The sequence below is a fragment of the Coenobita brevimanus genome, chromosome 97 (assembly GCF_032717465.1).
Source record: "Coenobita brevimanus isolate Jiangsu-jjx chromosome 97, ASM3271746v2, whole genome shotgun sequence".
NCBI lineage: Eukaryota > Metazoa > Arthropoda > Malacostraca > Decapoda > Coenobitidae > Coenobita > Coenobita brevimanus.
Genome location: NC_137050.1, coordinates 31,950,542 through 31,967,272, shown reverse-complemented (window position 1 = coordinate 31,967,272; position 16,731 = coordinate 31,950,542). Strand labels below are relative to the sequence as shown.

The following is a 16,731-nucleotide window of genomic DNA, read 5'->3' as shown; positions in this document are numbered from 1 at the left end:
TCATGTGGTCACTGAGTTCCAGATGATAATAGGGAACGTAAAGCCAAGAGACGAGCTTCACAGACAGGGAAGATACAACTCTGGGAAAGCAAATTTTACAGGATTGAGAAAATTTTTTGAAAATACGGACTGGAGAAAGTTCAGAGAAACGAGAGATACAAAGGAAGTGGGATATCTTTCTAGACCTCTATAATTTGGGAGTGGAAAAATTTGTACCAAGAGTAAGAGCAAAAGAAAGCAGGAAAAAGGAGTGGTTTAATAGAAGGTGTATGACAGCAAAAAAAAGGAGAGATAAGACCTGGAACAAATGGAGAAAGAGAGGTAACAACAGAACAAAGGAAGAATATAAAAGAACTAGAAATACACAAGAATATGCAAAGAAGAAGAAAGGAATTTTGAAAAAGGTATACTGTAACAGACAAATGCAAGGATGAACCCAAACTGTTTTATAGATTTGTTAATGGCAAACTGAAACAAAATGAAGGAATCATCAAACTAAAAGTAAAAGGAAAGGTCTATAAAGATGCAGCAATGCAAGTTGAAATAATGAACAAATGTTTCCAATCGGTTTTCACTAATGAAAAAGAGTTTGTGGAAGGGGAGGGAGTGATTAGAAATGTACTGGTGATAAAAGATATATAATTGGAGGTACAGGAAGTGTATAAATTACTGGAAACTCAAGATGTAAGGAAAGCCCCAGGACCTGATGGAATCTCTAATTGGGTACTGATGGAATGCAGAGAACAACTGGTGGATAAAATTCACAGTTTAATCGTTTGATCTCTGGAAGAGGGGAAAATGCCACAAGAATGGAAGAGGGCAAATGTGGTACCAGTTTATAATGGAGGAAACAGGGAAGAACCCCTGAATTATAGACCAGTGTCTCTAACCAGCATGGTCGCAAAATTGTGTGAGAGAATCCTGAAAGACAGATGGATAAAATATCTAAAAGAGATGAATACTTTGGCTGATTGTTAGTTTGGATTCAGAAGTGGAAGTTCATGTGTTTCCAACTTGTTGAGCTTTTACTCAAGAGTGATTGACGTGGTACAGGAGAGAGATGGTTGGGTGGATTGTGTGTACTTAGACTCAGAGAAGGCCTTTGACAAGGTATCTCATAAGAGACTAATGTGGAAACTAGAATATATAGGAGGACTGAAGGGGAAACTCCTGAAGTGGATGAGAGACTTTCTGAGAGACAGACAAATGAAGACAGTAATAAAGGATAGGATGTCTGGATGGAGGGAAGTAACAAGTGGAGTCCCTCAAGGCTCGGTGTTGGCACCAGTAATGTTCCTGATTTATGTAAATGATATGGTAGATGGCTGAACAGTTATGCAAGTCTGTTTGTTGATGATGTAATGATCTTGAGGAAGGCAGAGGTTGAGGAGGATTCTAAAATACTGCAGGAGGATCTGGGTAGGATACATGAATGGAGCCGGACGTGGGAAAAGAAATTTGATGTAAAGAAATGCAAAATATTGGAAAAGGGTAAAAGTACCAGGAGGCCATCACTGAATCATTTGTTGGGTAATGAATTAATCACAAAAATGAGACAAGAGAAAGATTTGGGAGTGCTGGTCCAAGATAGTTTGTCACCTGAAAAACACATTAACATGATAGTTAGAAAGACGTATAAACTCTTCACTAACATAAGAGTAGCATTTCATTATATGGATGAGGAGATGATGAAAAAATTGATAGTGGCCATGATCAGCCCCAGGTTAGAATATGCGGCGGTAATGTGGTCCCCACACAAAAAGAAAGATATAAACAAGACTGAAAGAATACAAAGAACAGCAACCAAGATGGTCCCCAGTCTGGCAGATCTGTCATACAGAGAGAGGCTGGAAAAGCTGGATTTGCCTTCCTTAAAGGAAAGGAGAAAGAGGGGAGACATGATTGCAATGTTCAGGACCATGGTGGGAGTAGATAAAGTTGATAAAGAAGATGTGTTTTTATGGGATAAGAGAGCAACAAGAGGACACGGAATGAAATTGAAAAAGTCAAGCTGCTTGAAGGATATCAAGAAATATAGCTTTCCTTACAGAAGTATAGACTTATGGAATAGCCTGGACAAAGAGACTGTCCAGTCTAAAAACTTGAACGAGTTTAAAGTTAAATTTGACTTACTGAGAAACAGCGACGGGAACCCACAAGCATAGCACATTTCATGTATATGACAATTAGGTTCAAAGTATTAGGTAAATACATAAATATTTGGAATGACTTAGACGAAAAGGTGGTGCAGGAGAAAAACATTCATGTGTGTAAAAGTAGACTAGATAAATGTGGATATGGAGACAGGAAACCACGAGCATTGCTCAATTCCTGTATACTATAAATTGGTAAATACAACCAGAGCCAGAGCGACCAGATGTATCTCAACCACCTCTGGAAACCTTAAGTAGTTTTCAGGATTTATGTTTGTCCTGTCTCCTGTAGTATTCTCTAAAGTTTAATGTTCTGGTTGTTAATATTGTCTGTGAAAAATGTAAAAAGCCACTGTCAGTAAACATCTGTATACATGAATGTTCACAAGAATCTCGGCAACAGTTGTCAGTACAACCATCAAACATTGCCGACAATGTAAACATTGAGAGATCTGAATTTCCAGGATTTGGCAGTAAAACAAGTGTAGTGGTTTTAATTAAAATGTTGATTATGAGAATTAGCGAACTAGATATGAAAGCAGAGGATCAAATATCAAGAAATATGCCTGAAATGACCGAAAACACTGTACAGAGTCTGATACTGGCCAATGAAAATGCAAATCTGGAGATTGAGAATTTGAAAAGAGAAAATATTGAATTAAGGAAAAAATTAGAAGACAGCAGTAGCAAATGGAGAAGGTGAGTAGTGTGTTAGAAGAGCAAAAGGCAAAGTGGGCACATTCGGAGTAGGGTTTCCTGTTTTGTACGTTTCTTAGCATCCCGGGATTCCGGGAAAAATCTGGGTATATCCCGGGATCCTGGGATTTCCCGGATCAAGTAATAATTGTACCAAGTGATGTCATTTGCTAATGCTACAAACATCTCTAGTGTAGTATCTGTAGATTATTTGATAAGTAATTAATTTCGTAAATATGACACTTGGGGAACAGTTCTTTTTATTATACTGGAAACTGGTGCAAGTATAAGTACAAATCTTAATCTCATTGTAATATCCGTGAAAGAAACAAACATAATAATTGTGTAAAAGCATTCAAAGTTTTCTTTTATAAGTAAAATAATTATATATCATTCTATTTCGAAGCCATACTCCACAAAAACCTAAAGAAAACTTGAATGGTAGTGAAAAATAATACAATCAGTTAACACACTGAAGAGATCCCAGCATCCTACACAGTAAGTCGGGGACACTACGGGACTGTCAGACTACCGTCTGTCACATGAGTCAACTCTCTCTCTCTCTTGTGGTTTCGTATCTTACAAAACAGCAAATCATAGACATATGATTACAACTAAAATCCCAGGATTTGAACCTAAGTCCCGGGAAAAAAAACATTACCATTTATGGCCAGGATCCCGAGATCCCGGGAAGGAAACCCTAATTAGGAGGAAGAACAGAAGGAAGTGGTCCACTTAAGGGAAATCATTCTGGGGAAAAAAAAAGGAAGAAACTGTAATGAAAATATTGAATACGTGAAAATAGTGAGAAAAACTGTAGAAGGGAACAGGTGTGGTAATATTTGGAAACAGGGAGGAGGAAGAAAAGGTTACATCAGTGAGGCTCATGAGAGACTTGAATAAAGTCAGAAAAATATTGAGCAAGATTGATCCAAGAGGAAGCAAGTGGGAAAAAGAAATTGAGGAAGGAAGGGGGATAAGGCAGTATAAGAAAGGGGGAGCAGGACCGGTGACAGTTAAGCTGTCATCAGAAAGTGTAGTAAGTAATATATTTAAAGTTACCTGGAAACTATTTAAAGAGTCAGGGATGGAAAATATTATATATAATAAGAAAAGATATGAATCAACAGGAAAGAGGGATGGATGGAAAATATTAAAGTAAGAAAAGGTTTGAATGAAGAGGAAAGAGAAATTTAAAATCTTTGGAGGAACGAGTACAGGCAAAAAATGACAGGAGGACAGAGGAAGAACTTTTTTTTTTTTTTTTAAGTGATGGATATGAAAGTACTGGTAAGGAGTGGTATATGAGGAACCAGAAGTGAAGGAAACAAGGCAGATGACTATGAATAGCAAAAGGAGAAGAATGAGTAAAGATAAAATTGGGGCAATAAATCTGAACATCATTTTTTTTTCTTAAGTGTCCGACTCTGGGTACAGGCTTCGCAGCCTGCTCCCAAGGCCCAGTGGTCTTCCTACATACCATACACCTCTGTACGTTATCACTTCGGCACTAACACCCACCATCCCTGTTGAATACACGTTAGGGCTGTCTCATACAGGACTGGTGTATTGGTATTAGCAGAGGTATTTTTATGACAGGTCAGCAGGTTTTCTAGTAGATCAGTAAAGTCTGATTTTATAAAATTCAGATCCTTAAACTGTTCCCTGCCCCAGGGAGGATCTGAACCTGGGTCCGGTAGAAAACCTCTCTATCGACTGAGCCACCCCCATGTACAGTAATATAGATGGATTAGTATCTAAGAAGGGGAAATTTGAGACTACATGAACGAAAAGAAACCTGATTTTTTTTTTTTTTTTTTTTTTTTTTTTTTTTAATGTGTCCGACTCCGGGCATAGGCTTCACAGCCTGCTATCAAGGCCCAGTAGTCCTCCTACATACCATACACCTCCACATGTCACCACTTCGGCGCTAACACCCACCGTCCATATTGAATACATGGTAGGGCTGTCTCATACAGGTCTGGTGTAATGGTATTAGCGGGGGTATTTTTACGACATGTTGGCGGGTCGTCTGGTATTGTTTGCTTGGTGGAGACTAAATTGCCCCAAGATGTTGATAAAAGATTATTTTACCTTTACTCATTCTTATCTTTTTCATATTCACAACCATCCCCCTTGTGTCCTTCACTTCTAGTTCCTCACATACCATTTCCTTACTTTCATATTTGGAGGATGGATAGAGACAGCAAGTCAGGGGGAGGTGTAATTATTCTAACTCATATGGACTTAAGAACAAAATATATAGAAATTAAAAGTACCATGGATGAACTTTGGGAAATAGAAATAGAGGAATGTTATGGAGAAAAAATAGATGCAATAGTATTTGATATGCTCCCCCCAAACTAGGACATGGACAAAAGATTATGATCAGTTAACAAGAGAATCCATTCTAAAGCTGAAGACGTTAACTGAATGAAGAAGCAGAATAATAATCATGGAGGATTTTAACTGCACAGAAGATGATTGAGAAAGTATGGATGCTGGGAAAAATGAGAATCAAGGGGAAATATACTGATGGAATTGATAATGCAACACATGTTAACTCAATTACAGAAAATACAGTAAGACCTCACTATAATGGACTAATTGGGGACCAAGCCATTATGAAAAAAGCAAAATTCCGATAAAAGCGACATCTGGATTTCCCCTTGCTAACCCAGACTTTTTCTGATACAGACATGAGTTTGGATCTCACCAACAGATTTCAAACCATTTTCACTACCATTGCCGTATTGTACTGCATTATACATTCACTACATTAATCAAATAGTATCTATCTACCTATAGCCTGACCCCCTAATCCCGCAAAGGGTGGCCGAAGACAAAACGCCTCCAAGTCACTCTGTCACCCACCATTTGACTACCCTCCCCCCAACTCACCCCCCCCCCCTCATATACCTCTCAACTCCATCCCACAACCTCATCCTCGGTCTACCCCTCCCTCCACCTCGCCTACATACACCCTCTTAGTCAGAGTTTCATTCTCCATTCTCTTCACATGTCCAAACCACCTCAGTGTATTTCTCCTAATCTTCTCAACCATATCCACATCCACCCCACAACGTTCCTTCACTTCTTCATTCGTCAACCTGTCCCTCCACGTCACTCCACATGCTCCTCTCAAGTAACTCATTTCCACTGCTCTCACTCTTGACTTGTTCCCCTCTTGCAAGGTCCACGCCACGCTTCCAAACGTCAGGGTAGGGATCACAATATTATCATGCAGTGACTTCTTAACTTCCATACTCACCTCCCTATTTCTCATCACTCCTTTCAGTGTACCAACAACCTTCCTTCCCTGCTGTACCCTTTCACGCACTTCATCCCCCAAAGTTCCATCCCTACTCATCACACTACCCAAGTACTTGAATGCACTCACATTCTCCATATCCTCACCATCCAACCTCACTGCACACTCTGTGACTTCATTCCTCTCAGTCACCATAACTTTACTCTTGTTTACATTAACTTTCAGATTAATCCTCCTACACACTGTCCCAAATTCGTTCACCAAACCTTGCAACTCCCATTCATCTTCACTCAACAATACTGTATCATCAGCAAACAGCAACACCGGAAGCTTCCAAATCTCACCCTCATTCATTAGGGCCAGCCCCACATCCACTGCCCTACCTTGCACCCCCTTTACAACCCCATCCATGTATATATTAAACAGCCATGGAGGCATCACACAACCCTGTTTCAGTCCCACACTGAGATCAAAGAACTCACTCAGCTCACCATCCACTTGCACCGTAGCCCTAGCTCCCTCGTACATCTCTTCAGAGCACTCAACACTTTCCCCTCCACTCCATATATTCTTAATATCTTCCCTATCTATTCTGTCATAAGCTTTCTCCAAGTCCATGAAGACAGCATACACTTTCCTTCCCTTCTCTAGATACTTCTCCACTAAACATCTTGGAACAAATATCTGATCTACACACCCTTTTCCCTTCCTAAATCCCCCTTGTTCTTCTCCAACTAGCTCCTCTGTCATATGCCTAACCCTATCAATGAGTATTCTACCATATATTTTACCAGTCACACTAAGAAGGCAAATACCCCTATGGTTACCACATACTTCTCTCTCACCTTTTCCTTTGTATAAAGGAACAATTATACCTGATTTCCAGTCCTCTAGAACCCTTCCCTCTTCCCAAGCCAATCTACACAACTTCCATATCCACTCCACAACAATTTCACCCCCATACCTAAGCATTTCACCACACACTCCATCAATTCCTGGGGCCTTTCCCAACTTAATCTTCTTCATCGCTTCCACTACTTCCGACCTACTGATCTCTTCCTCCCTCCTCTCATCTCTTCTTCTCCCAGCCATTCCCCAACCACTTATACTCACACTGCTCTCACTCTCTACATTCAACAAATCCTCAAAGTGCTCCTTCCATCTCCTCAATTTCTCTCTCTTCTCCATCAACAATCTATTATTCCTATCTTTCACTCCCCTACTATTTCCCCTTTCACACTGCCTTACTTTCTTTACCTCCTTCCAAAACAATTTCTTACTCTCCCTCCATTTCACACTCAGATTCCTCCCAAACTCTTCACCCACTTTCTTCTTACTCTCCTTCACCAGTCTCTCAACCTCCCTTCTGCTCACATATACTGTACCTCTCTCTTCTCTCTCTCATCTTCTCCCCTACCTCTACTCGCTAACCATTCACCATATGCCTTCTTCTTTCGTTCCACTGCTCGTTTCACCTCATCATTCCACCATGATGTCCCTTGCACACCCTTGCATCTCCTCCTCACTTCACAAACCACCTCACACGCTGCGCCTATCTCTTCCCTGAATATCTTACATACGTCTTCCACCCCTTCCATCTGCTCTAGCTCATACCTTCCCAATCTTTCTTCCACTATGCTCTTATACTCTGTCATTTTCTCATTATCTTGCAATTTCTCCCCTCTTCTCACAGAAGTTGCTTCCTCCTGTCTTCCCCTTCGTCTCCTCAACCACTTTCTTTGCAGCTCTACCTTGTCCATCACTAAGTGATGGTCTGAGACTCCATTCCCCCACCCCCTCCACACCCTTGCGTCCAACACTTGTCTTCTCATTCGCTCATCCACACACACGTAGTCTATCATTGCCTTTCGTTCAACAAGTTCACCATCCATCCTCCTCATTACTCTCCATGTATACCGGTGGATCATCATATGACGAAAGTAGGTGTTGCCTATTGCCAACCCCTTACAAACACAGATGTCCACCAAAGCATTACCATTCCCATCTACTTCAGCTGGCAAACCCCACTGACCAACCACTCCATCCACTCGTACATTCCCAACTTTGTCATTCATGTCTCCAATCAACAGCACTCTCTCGCTCCTCTGAAACTTGTCCATACATGTTTCTACTCTCGCCCAAAGCTCATCTTTCACTCTTGCCACTTGATCCTCTGTTGGGGCATACACACATACAATCGCCCATGCTTGTATACCTACTTTCATCCTCACCCATACAATCCTTGCACCCACTGTTCCATACTCTCTTATATTCTCCTTCCACTTCTTGCTTATCATCAGACATACTCCCTCTCTTGCCCTCTCATTCTCATTGACTCCCGCACATATACCTACACCATATTCCCATTCTCTCACCCTTTCACCTTACTATTTAGTTTCAGTCAATCCACATATATCCACTTTTGCATCCTCAAGCACCTGAACAATCTCTCTCTCTTTCACTTCATCATTGACTCCTCTCACATTCCATGTTCCCACCCTAAGAATGTCCTTTGTTCATTCCTTAGTTGTCAACGTATGGTCTGTCCGGGTCCGAGGCGCTTTATTCGCTTTTTTAGTTAGTTCTTTTTACGGGGTGGGGCACTAACCCACCACCAACCCTTTTAGTGAAATAGCTGAAGTGGTCAGGCAGTCCAGACCACTTCTGGCTTTTTCAGACTTTTTCCAATATACAGTAAACCCTCGATATAATGAACCCCGGTATTGCGCATTTCGGATATAACGAACAGCCAAATCGCGACCGAACTTCCCCAGCATTTTGCAAACAAAGGTCGCCAAATGCGGAGGAAGTTCGCAATATGCCCAAGGTGACAAAAGCATCCCCTCTTGGCACAGTAAGTGTATTTCAACAGCATCCATTCCCAGCACAGTAAGTACACTGTAACAGTACTACATTGTACTGTATTCTTATTATAGGTACAGTACTGTATTTACACTCGACCCTCGATTTCCCGGTTTTCAGATTTCCCGGACACAGGCTGAGACCGGACAATATTATCAAATGCTGGACAAATGCCCGTACAAGTCCAGGATTCTCACAAAAGTCCGGCCATTATTCTCTCATACAAGACTATAAGCACTCTGCTGCACAACACAGCAAAATTTTAGCAAGGTTTTGACTCAATAAAAGCCATTTGTAACACACGCAAGAAGATATTTTTATACATGAAAAGCATCTTGGCCACTAACCTGCTTCACCCCACCAGTTCCTTCTAACTCGTGGCAATATCTCATTTGCCTCTTACCTTTCTCAAAAGGGAGCTGTAGACAGTGGCGTTAATGAACAGTACAGAGCCCTCAAGAACAATTTCTTGAGAGTTACTGATGTAACATGCGGTTGGACAAGAGGACCACGAAGACATAAAGTAATTTGGTGGTGGGATGAGGGTGTAGAAGCAGCAGTCAAGGAGAAAAGAAGGCTTTTCCGGGAATGGAAGAAGGGTGGTAGCAAAAGGGAATATTTGGCTGCCAAGCGTAGGGCTAGAAGAGAGGTATACAGGGCAAAGTCTGAGTCACTGAGACTTTTACTTGATAACCTAAATCATGGGGAATGGAAAAATATGATATTTAGGGTGGCAGGTCAGGTGAAGAGGGATAATCAGAATATTATAAGTGAGCAGTGTGTGAAGAATGATGAAGGAAGGGTAGTGGTGAACAGTGAGGATATTAAAGATGCATGGAGAGAGCATTATAACCGGTTGTTGAATGAGGAGTTTGACTGGGACAGGGAAGGTTTGGAGCCAGCAGATCCAGTGTCTGACCCTTGGCCTTTGATTGATACTGCTACTGTGAGAGAGGCAATAGGCAGGAGGAGGGTGAGGAAAGCAGCAGGTGTGTCTGGGTTGACTGCCGAAATGTTGAAGGCCTCAGGTGATATAGGGGTAGAGGGGTTTTTCAAGAATACTCCCCCAGTATCCCTGCTTGTCGTAAAAGATGACTAAAAGGGTTGGCAGAGGGTTAGTGCCCCTCCCCGGAAAACAACTAACTAAAAAAACAAACAATAAGCCTCGGACAAGGACTGACCAAACGATGACGACCAAGGATCGGACAAAGGACATGGTTATTGGAATGTGGAATGTAAGGGGAGCGAATGATGAGGTGAAAGAGAGAGAGATTGTCCAGGTGCTTGAGGGTGCGAAAGTGGATGTATGTGGAATAACTGAAACAAAATGGTGAGGAGAAAGTGTGAGAGAATGGGAGTATGGATGGGGTATATGTGCAGGAGTAGGTGAGAATGAGAGGGCAAAGGAAGGAGTATGTATAGTTCTGAGTAAAAGATGGAAGAGAAGCATAAGACAGTATGGATCAGTTGGGTCAAGGATTGTGTGGGTAAAGTTGAAAGTTGGAATACAAACGTGGGTGATTGTGTGTGTATGCACCAACACAAGATTGTGCTACAAGAGTGAGAGAAGAGTTCTGGACAAATGTAGAAGTGTGCATGGAAAAGTTTGGAAGGAATGAGAGAGTGTTTTTGATTGGTGATATGAATGGTAAAGTTGGGAATGTGAAGGTGGATGGAATAGTTGGTGAGTGGGGTGTGCCTGCTGAGGCAGATGAGAATGGCAGTGCGTCAGTGGACATTTGTGCTGGGAGGGGGTTGGTGATAGCCAATATCCTCTTCAGGCATAAAATGATCCACAGGTATACATGGTGAGTGATGAGAAGGGTGGGTGGTGAAATGAATGAAAGGAAGGCAATGATTGATTATGTGTGTGTGGATGAAAGGATGCGAAGATGTGTAATGGATACAAGAGTTTATAGAGGCTGGGGGAGTGGACTTTCTGACCACTACTTGGTGGTGGCCAGAATCAGAATTCAAGTAAGATGGAGGAATACAAGAAGGGAAAGACGAGAGGAAGGAGTAGTTGCAAGGAGAGTGGAAAGGTTACAAGAGGATGAGAAAAAGGCAGAGTATAAGAGAGAAGTGGAGGAACGATTGGGCAAATATGAATTGGAGCAAATGGGAGACGTGGAAGGTGTGTGTAGGATATTTACAGAAAAAATATGTGCAGCATGTGATGTGGTGTGTGGAAGGAAGAGAAGACAGAGGGGGGTGCAAGGAACACCATGGTGGACTGAAGAGGTGAAACAGGCTGTGGCACAAAAGAAGAAAGCATACAATGAATGGATGAGAAATAGGGGCATGGAAGAAGTTGAGAGGCGGAAGAGAAAGTTATATGTAGAAAGAAAGAGGTGAAAAGATTAGTAAGAGAGAGCAAGAAGAGAGTGGATGAGGAATTTGGAAGGAATTTGAGTGTAAAGTGGAGGGACTGTAAGAAAATGTTCTGGAAAGAGGTGAAAAGAGTAAGACAGGGTGGAAGTGAAGTTAGCAGGGAAGTGAAAGATAAAAATGGTAGATTATTAGTGGAGAAGGGAGAAAAAGTGAGCAGATGGAGAGAACACTTTAAGGAACTGTTGAACATAGAGGATGGAAGGAATGCGAGTATAAGTGGCTGGGGAATGGCTGGGAGAAGGAGGGAGGTGAGAAGACAGGAAGAAATCAGTAGGATAGAAGTTGTGGAAGCAATGAAGAAAATTAAATCGGGGAAAGCCCCAGGAATTGATGGAGTGAGTGGTGAAATGCTGAAGCATGGGGAAGAGACAGTAGTAGAATGGATGTGGAAGATGTGCAGATTGGCCTGGGAGGAAGGTAGAGTCCCGGAGGATTGGAAATCAGGTATAATTATTCCCTTGTACAAAGGAAAAGGGGAAAAAGAAGTGTGTGGTAATCATAGGGGCATTTGTCTTCTTAGTATAATAGGAAAAGTGTATGGTAGGATACTTATTGACAGAGTTAGAGAAACAACAGAGAAATTAGTTGGAGAAGAACAGGGAGGATTTAGGAAGGGAAGAGGTTGTGTAGATCAGATATTCATTCTTAGATCTTTAGTGGAAAAGTTTCTAGAGAAGGGAAAGAAGTTGTATGCGGCTTTCATGGATTTGGAGAAAGCATATGACAGGGTGGATAGACAAGGATTGTGGAAAGTGTTAAGAATACATGGAGTAGATGGGAAGTTGTTGAATGCTGTAAAGAGTATGTACGATGGTGCGAAGGCTGCAGTGCGTGTGGATGGTGAACTAAGTGAATTTTTCTCTTTGAAAGTTGGGTTGAAACAAGGATGTGTCATGTCTCCATGGTTGTTCAATCTGTACATGGATGGGGTAATAAAAGAGGTACAAGGTAGGGTAGTGGATGTTGGAGTGGCCCTGGTGAGAGAGGATAGTGTTTGGAAACTCCCTGTACCGTTGTTTGCAGAGGATACTGTGTTGTTGAGTGAAGACGAAGGGGAGCTGCAAGGCTTGGTGGATGAGTTTGGGAGAGTGTGTAAGAAACGGAAGCTAAAGGTGAATGTAGGGAAGAGTAAAGTGATGGGCTTTGAGAAAGGTGAAGTCAGTGAATGTACAGCGAGGTTGGATGGTGAGGAATTGGAAAATGTGAGTACGTTTAAGTACTTGGGTAGTGTGATGAGTAAGGATGGAGGTTTGGGGGGTGAAGTGCTTGAAAGGGTACAGCAGGGAAGAAAGGTTGCTGGTTCTTTGAAAGCAGTGATAAGAAACAGGGAAGTGAGCATGGAAGTGAAAAAGTTACTACATGACAGTATTGTGATACCAACTCTAACGTACGGAAGTGAAGCTTGGATGTTGTTGAAAGGACACAAGTCAAGAGTGAGAGCAGTGGAAATGAGTTATTTAAGAGGAGCCTGTGGAGTCACATGGAGAGACAGGCTGACGAATGAGGATATAAAGGAGCGTTGTGGTGTGCATGTGGATGTGATAGGAAGTGTTATGAGGAACACTCTTGGGTGGTTTGGCCATGTGGAGAGGATGGAGGGTGAAAGATTGACGAAGAGAGTGTATGTGAGTGAGGTGGAGAGGGGGAGAGGGAGGGGGAGGCCGAGGATGAGATGGAGGGATGGGGTGGAGAGGTATATGAGAGAGGGGGGTGTGAGTTGGGAGCAGGGCAGTGAAATGGCGGGGGACAGGGAGACTTGGAGGCAATTTGTTTGTGGCCACCCCAAATGGGATTGAGGCGTCTGGCAATAGATAGATAGTGTTGTCCCAGATAATTGGCTGAAGAGTGTACTGTAATTGTAAATGTGTATAAAGGGAAGGGTGATGCCCTGGAAAGAGGAAATTATAGAGGTATAAAGCTTTTAGATCAGATAATGAAGGTAATGGAGCAAGTTTTAGAAGGTATGATTAGAGAAAGAGTGAATATTGATGAGATGCAAATTGGGTTTATGCAAGGTAGGGGGACCACTGATGCTATATTCATTGTTCATTAGTTTCAGGAAAAATGTATTGGTAGGAGAAGGGATCTTTATTTTGTTTTTGTTGATTTGGAAAAGACCTTTGACAGAGTCCCTAGAGAGGTGGTGAAGTGGGCAATGAGAAAGCTTGGCTTGGAGGAGTGGCTGGTTAGGGTGGTTATGGCTATGTATGTGGGTGCTCACACCCAGGTGAGAGTGAATGGAGATTTGAGTGATGAGTTTTCCATGAATGTTGGTGTGCATCAGGGGTCAGTCTTGAGTCCCATGTTGTTTATCATGGTACTTGAAGCCCTTTCACTTGACTTTAGAAATGGACCCCCATGGGAGTTGTTGTATGCTGATGATTTGGTGTTGATTGCAGAGAACGAAAGGGAGGCGGAGAAAAGGTTTAGGAAGTGGAGAGATGGTATGGGGAACAAGGGTTTAAGAGTAAATGCAGATAAAACAAAAGTGATGATATCTAGGGTTGATGGCGGTACTGTCAAAGACGCTCAGCTGACCTACTTTGATCCTGAGCAAGGTTCCGATCTCGAACCACAAAATATAGTATCAGTCAGGAGGTCAAAACTCATGCATAATGGACTTTTTTTTTTTTTTTTTTTTTTTTTTTTTTTTTAAGATCCATGCATGACAAAAATGTGCAAGCCAGGGAACAAATGTTTTTCTTTATAGACGAACATCACACTGGCTAGACACCTAACAATCCCAGACCTTCTCTTTGCTCCCACTTAACCCCTAATGCGCGGACAATGGACAGCCGACCCCCCCCCCCGGGTGGCGGGGTTCGATCGCGGTCTGAGTACCTGTAGGAAAATATTAGCCAAAAATCAGAGATTAACCCTAGAACATTATACTTGGTATGGCAGATAGTACTTACATTCAGCTTTCTCCAGAGACAGGTGTTGAGCCTTCGTGAACTACCCAAGGACTTGTGGAGACTTGCAAAGTTGGGTAACAAAATCTTCACTTTCACACCTCCAGCAACCCGGTTTCCCCTCTACCACAGCCTCATTCTGTCACAGTAAACTTTATACTACAACGTACAGGTAGTTTGGAATCCGTATTTGTACAATAAGCACTGAAAATAAGGCTAAAATCAACGAAGCGTACAGCCGACATGGAGCGCGGCGGCGGTCTTCCCGTCACTCAACAAACATTTCCATTTTCACAGCTAAAAACACGTATACTACATTATTTTCAATCATATTACTTCCCAAAAGATCACCGCAGTGCACTTTTTATTCTGCCTTATGCCCGTCACTTGTCGGCTGCTCACACTGACTCAGAAGAGCTAGAATTCGCCATAACGTCACTTTGAAAGCCTGCGGTAAACTGACACTAAACAGGGGCAAACCGTGCGAAAAAAAGCTAATGTGACAACTGGGGAAACAAGCGTTTCCTATTTGCATAAACTGCTTGCGAGAGGAGAGTGCAGATTTACAGTTCTGAGCAGTCAGAGCGCTGCCACGTATCACAGCCAGGCTGGCCGGGCCGTGGTGGGGGGGAAGGGGGGAAAAACGCGATACTTGGCAACAACGGAGGTCAGTAGTACAAAGGTAAAGTATGCTAATTGTAGCTAAAGGGTGGTGGTACTGATAGACAATACCAGCTGGAACATCCTTGCCCGCGTTTATTCAAAAATAACTCGAATCGCAAACGCAACGATCCACCGTTATGTCCTTTTTTGGGAAGCGTCGCAAACGCGAAGCCCCGTGTTTTAGGGGTTAATGGAATCCCTGAACTATAAAATACACTGATGCACAATATGTCAGCCTTTATAACAGTTATTATTTTCACTGAATCCACTACTACACTTCTTCCTCATCTGCTCAGTTTTTTGTGCCCTGCAACCTGCAATTGGCCAAGTGACATACTGGGGACAGATGTTACAACAATTAGAATCTCTGGAGGATGGGAGCAAAAAAGCTAAGGTCCTGAAATAGTTAAACATCCTCCTCCTAATCTAGAAAATGGTATCAGGACAACTGTCCTCTGGACAAGTGCCCCCTGGACAACTGCCACCCAGACAACAGCCCCTGGACAACTGCCCCCCCCCCCCGACAACTGCCTCCCGCTAAAGATTAGGTTAGGTTGGGTAATGTAAGGTTGCGTTAGATTAGGTTAGGTTAGGTTAGACACTTTTGACCATTTGTACAGTGAATCAGTTGATATTTAGCGGAGGCATTTGTCAAGGGGGGCGATTGTCCTACGGGGGGATTGTCCATGGACAAATGGCCTAGAACCCTAGAAAACAATATGAATGAAGCCACAATGAAAGTGCAAAAAGAAAAAAAAACTAGTAAAAAAACAAAAGAAACAACAAAAATAAACCAGCAAGAAGGTGAATGGGAAAAAAAGGCCCTCAAAGCATAATACATCACTTATGATGGAAGATGATGCAAGAACTTGGTCTGACTGATCCAAGAAACAAAAAATTAAAAGGCATGAAAGTCCTCTAGAAGCAGAAAAAAAAAAAAGGAAACAACTAAACTTCTCATTCATTTTTCACTCATTCATTCATCATCTAATCCTGTGTTGCCCCATGAGGAGCATAGGAGCCTGAGGCTAGTCAAGTTGGTCCTGACATTTAAGATGAGAGTGACCAGCCTCACTCATCCCTGAGTGGTGTAAGCTTCTCAAAATTACCAAAGCAGAAGAGCCACAGCACAGGAGAAAGAAACTGAACAAGGGACATTCAGACCTCTCAGCCCTGGTGGGAAAAGAGGTTTGAATGTTACTGAAAAACAAAGCTAAGAGGAGGAATGAACAGCACCTGCCCAAAAAGACTCACTCAAAACAAAGTAACATTAACATTTTAGCACGTGAAAAGCATTCAAAAGGATCACTGGGTAAAGGCCAAGACAGGGCTGGTCTTGGGCAGCAATTAACCCCTGAAGGCGGTCATCGGAACAGCATGCCATACACTCAGGATGCGCGTAATCAGCTAAATGTAAACAAACCTTTAAACCATTATGAAAACATAATGAGTAATCCATCCATCCCCATCATCCAATCCTACATTGCCCCATGAGAAGTGTAGAAGCCCAGGGCTAGCCAAGTTGGTCCTGATATTTAAGATGAGAGTGACCAGCCTCTCTCATCCCTGAATGGCATTACATGAGCAATAAACCCCAACCAACCCTTGGATATAAACCTTTACCGGCTCACTACGATTAGAATGCCGTAATTACCCACTAAACCACCAGGCACCAAAATCTGGTTATATGGTTACCACCCAGCATAGTAAAATGGTTTCCTGATGTACAGGAAACCATTTGGCTTGTCACTCAGTGTAGAGTCACCCACAGGCAGAAAGAAGA

General features: G+C 42.4%; 1 protein-coding gene across 1 annotated transcript in view; it reads right to left on the bottom strand.

Moving 5' to 3' along the window:
• The window catches only part of LOC145413599 (xylosyl- and glucuronyltransferase LARGE1-like), a 241,389-nt gene that overhangs the window by 115,776 nt on the left and 108,882 nt on the right, over positions 1-16,731 (bottom strand). The window lies entirely within an intron of this gene.